Here is a 4883-nt window from a genome sequence, read left to right as displayed (position 1 = left end):
TGCTTAAATTTTTCTATATGGGACTTGAAATTCCGGATACATTATGCTGCCTTGCATCAGGACAGTCCCCCAGAGCAGCAGTGATTTTGTAATGCTACCTGTTGAAGCTAAATTCTTGCTAAACTAGCAGAGACAATGGTTTATTTGTACCTTCTTTAAGTATGCATTTACTCTTCATTTAAAGCTCATGGTGGGTGTGTAGTTCCCAGCACACTGACAGAGAAGGATCTGACATATCAAGTTATCTCCAGAAACTCTGGAATTATTACAAGCTGTAACATTTACACCTCTGTGTGTAATGGCTCCAGTGGTACTGGGTGAATCGTACTTAGGCCAACCAGTGCCCTGCTACAGAGTATAGTGGGCCTGAGAGTGAACCTCCTCTCCAAAATCTGCATTAAAATTTATATATTTAACGTTGGGCTTCTATTAAAGAGAGTACTTCCTTTGTACAAGCATCCTTTGAAACACGCTATGTGTTCTGTATTACTGGGATTACATTTTGGAAGGTAAAATCAACTTTATTTAAAAGCATACACAGTATGTAAACGGAGTAACTCAATTTTAGTGCCCTGTCTGAGATTCCCTGCATTCCCCTAATGCTTTCCTCTCCAGTCTCAGTCCTTAGAAACAAATAGACAGCAAAACCTGGGCAAGTGGTTAATTCCTTCAAGATTACATGGACTTGAAATCCAATGAAATATTATTCTTCCTTTTATATTTGATTTTTGGTTTGGATTATTCCAGGATATTTATCCTTCTCCCTTGGAATAATTTTGCTTTTGGAATAATTTCAGACAACAAATATAGTACACAGTTTAACTTACTGTGACCCACTGCTCCCAGAATAACTTTTACCAACTTATTTCTCAACTGTTGGCTATGCTCTGCTGGTTTTTAACTCCTTTTGTGCCCCTCAGATCTGGAATTACTGCCAAAATATTTTTCTTGAGGATCTCTTATTTCTGATTTACTGTGTGCTTCTCTAAGTAAAGGAATTACATGTCTGTAAAGTAGCAGGAAGCTGCTGATGCTTTTTGAGAGCAGAACCACACACAGGAGACCCATATAATTTGCTTTGTAATTGAATGGTACATTTCTCAGTATCCAGATTTTTAGCTGTTGTGATTTCTCTTTTAAGGTGATAAATCCTTCAGAGGTTGCCATGCATTCCTATTAAAGACAGCTAGGATATATTTCCCAAGCTCATAAAAATAAGTTGCCCGAGCACAGAACTGCCAAAGAATCTCCCCTAGAGTTTTTGTAATCCTCCAGTAACCTTGTGCAAACTTCTCCTGGGATGTAACAGAAACTTGGCACCTTCTTCTGGCTGTCCCCAAGCTGGGCTGGTGCCTCTCAGAGCTGTGGCCTGCACCGTTGCTGTGAGCTTGATTTTGTCTTTGGACTGATTGGATCTTTCTCCTGGAGGCCAGGTTGTGCCAGCTCCACTGGGGCTGAGCTCAGAGAAACTATTCATGGAGCGAGGTGAGCTCCAGGAGCTGCTCAATGGGAGCTGGGCTGGCACTGCCTGGCCCTTGGAAGCAGAGAGAGGAAAGTCTTTTCCTCCTTTTGTGAAAAGCAGAGAGCATGTGTAACTGAGAGGGATGCTGAGCAGGAATGTGTCAAGAAGTAGACATGGGAGGGAAATGAATCTTTGATTGCAGCATGGAACAGCAGCTAAGCTGGAGCCAAAAAATACTTGAGAGATTTAACATGAGATCTAAATTTTATTTTAGAGTTCATGCTGCAATTTCATTGCAATGACAAAAATGATTCAACTGAATAATTGAACTGAAGCTGATAATTGTTCAGTTTTTCTTGGTGGTTTGATGGATGAACTGATATAGAAGTTTAAAAATCTCTCTCCTTTTAGCAAATAAAAAGAGTCACTGCTCTGCTCCAGAGTGCATGCATGAGAAGGACTGGATATACAGTGTCTTTGCTGCTGCACATGTAACTGAATGTGGATATGGACACTGGAGTGAGTGTCGATATACTGTAAACCCTTGAAAAGATAAAGGAATACACAACTACCTCTCCATATCTTCTTTTTTCTCTTTTTGTTTTGTTTTGTATTTTGTTTGTTTGTTTTTTGTTTTGTGGGGGGTTTTATTTGGTTTTTAATTTGTTTTTGTTTTGTATTTTTGTTAAATCTGGGGAGTAGTGCATTTGACTGAAACCATGAGTATTGCTGCACAGGTTTGTTTAAACCAAAGCAACTGCCTGTCTCTAGCCATTACTCACAGCAGTGAGGAAACTTCACAGGACTTAGCTTAGGCATCTCCCAGTCCCTGGAGCTTACATATAGTCCAGGACACACCATGTGGATAAACAAGAGGGTTGACACAGCTGTGCAGGAGCTGTGAGGAGGTTTTGGAGTAGCCAAGCAGGAACAGCTTTGGGTAATTGCCATTGCACCAGATCCTGCTCTGAAAATGCTGTCCCTCCCACACATAACACTGTCTTCCTTTCTGGACATTGGAGACTACTCTGGTCTGGGACAGAGGAAAGTAAATTCTCATCATCAGTGAGGGGCCCAGCACTTGGTTTCCTGCACCCCTTTCACCTGTAGAGCAGGGGGAATATCCTGGGTTGCTCCAGCTGGAGCACACCCATGTGTTCCCCTTCTCCACAGACGCCTGGGTCTGCACTTCCTGCCCTGAGCATGCACTGGAGACTCTGCCAGGACACCTGGTCCTTCCTGCTCCCTGGGAGTGTCATCCACATTGGACTGCACTGTCCTTATAAACAGACCCTGCTCATGGCAGTAAAAGCACTCCTAAAAAATGAAGTTTTAAATAAAACCAACTGTGAGTGCTGGAGGAAGAGCCACTGGTGTGGATCACAGAGCTACATTCCCAGCCTCCATGAGGACACATGTCTCAAAACAGTTCTTTAGTTGAAAATTAATTCTCAGAACAACTTCAAGTTTTTTTAAGCTACTGCTCAAGTAAAAGGAATAATCACTTTGTGTAGCACCAGCTAAATAATTGAATGCAGATCTTAGCTGAATATTATCTGTCCAAGGACAGCGGTTGCATAATTATTTCATATGATATAAATATTTAGAGATTATTTTTCCCTTAGCAATTAAATCAATAGATTGGGCTTAAAATCAAAACTGAATTTAAAATGCTTGATTTAAAAAAAAAACAACTTAGTGTTTTTGGGTCTGCAGCGTAAATTGAAAATAAAAAAAAAAGCCTGTTATATTTTGATTAAATTGATCTTTTTTTTTTGCTTGCTCTTATGGGTTGTAAAAGTTGAAGTCTGAAAACTTCAGGGAGGCTGGCAAGGAGAGTCATGTAAGTAAGAATCTACTCAAATGCTGAAATTCTAAAAAAAAAAAAAATTTAAAAAAATCACTCAAATATGAAGTTCTGCATCAAAATTTTATGTTCTCTTAGCACTGGAGCTTGTGAGGCTTCCCCAAAAAACCTTTCTCTGAGGAGATGTCACCAGAGCACAGGGATGAATGACTAATCCATCCCTGCCAAAAGCATCTCCTGCTGATTACAGGTCATGCGTGCTGCCTGCTTGCCTCATGAGCTACTTTGTGCATAAAAAATGGATACTCAACAGCACAGGTACCATAATTTTATAATCTTTTCATTACTTAGACATTTCTCCTTTCCTAAGGTGTTTCATGGGCATTGCAAGTATTTACTATGGAATGAAAACTTTCTAAAATACGCTTTTGAATCAACCCCCCTTGTCCCACAGCAAGGTGGGTTCTCTCCAGTCTCTTTCCTATCCAGCTCCACTGCAGCTGTGCCACGTTGTTGTGGCTGGGAGATTTTTATCCTGTAACTAAACTTTTTATGCCTAATCTTTACAAAATGTGTGAGAGTCATTCCTGGAAGGTGCTCCCTGCAGATGCCTCAACCCAGGCAGACGCTCAGGGATATTTTCTGTTGTCCAGAGAAAAACGGGATATAGAGGGGGAGAAGCAGTGGTGCCTGAGCAGCATTGGATCCTGGCTAGCCTCTTCTGGCTGTGGCTGCTCTGGCTGCTTCAGGAGGATTCCGGAAAGTGGAAAAAGCTGAGCACAACAAAAGGCTGAGAAAGGGGGCAGCCAAAGTGATTACAGTGATTTTTGACTTGTGGATCTCTAAATGTTTTCTATCATGTGCTTGGCTTTATCCTTCTGCATTGCCTTCCCTGCAGCGGCCGCCACTTCCCAGCTGATCCCTCCTTTCTGTCACTAAAATGAGCAGCCTTGGAATGATGAATATTAAAATTCACCCACTAACACTGCAGTGAGGTGGGGTCTGAGCAGCTCCTACCTCCCAGCCTGCTGTGCCACCCTGCCAGCAGATTCGGGAAGGCGACACCACACTGGTTTATCCTGGTTTCCTTCCCAACCCTGACAGCTGGTTATAACTGGTTGAGCGATGGCTGGAGTTCAGCACAATTCAAATGTCTCAGACAGTCTATATAAACATGGCTTCTTACTTAGAGGTCCTGTTGGAAGCTGTTTCTGTTGGACACTTAGTGAATTACAGGCTTTAGAAACTACCTGGCAATGCCTTGAACCAGACACAAAACTTCCACTAATGCAACCTTTAGAGTCTTAAGTAGGTACTTGGCTGCCAGTTGCTTTCAGGCACACTGTAAAGGGACTCTCTGAAAAAAAAGAAAAAAATCTGACTCTGGACCAGCATCACAGTTTGTTTCATCTCGATTTGGAGCGGTTAAATAGGAATTTGCAAAGGAAATGAATGAGGGGACCAGCTTCTTTCATTTAATAGGCTTGTCTAAGTAGAAGCAAGCAACAAAGGAATTCTGTGTAAGGTTTGCAATTTCTGTTGCTCTTGTCTAACCAGATTTAAATCGTCAAAAACAAAACAAACAAACAAACCCCCCAAACCAACATGAGCGAG

Source organism: Molothrus ater, chromosome 3 (genome assembly GCF_012460135.2).
Source record: "Molothrus ater isolate BHLD 08-10-18 breed brown headed cowbird chromosome 3, BPBGC_Mater_1.1, whole genome shotgun sequence".
Classification (NCBI taxonomy): Eukaryota; Metazoa; Chordata; class Aves; order Passeriformes; family Icteridae; genus Molothrus; species Molothrus ater.
The sequence above is the reverse complement of the archived record's forward strand: the minus strand, read 5'-3'. Positions refer to the sequence as shown.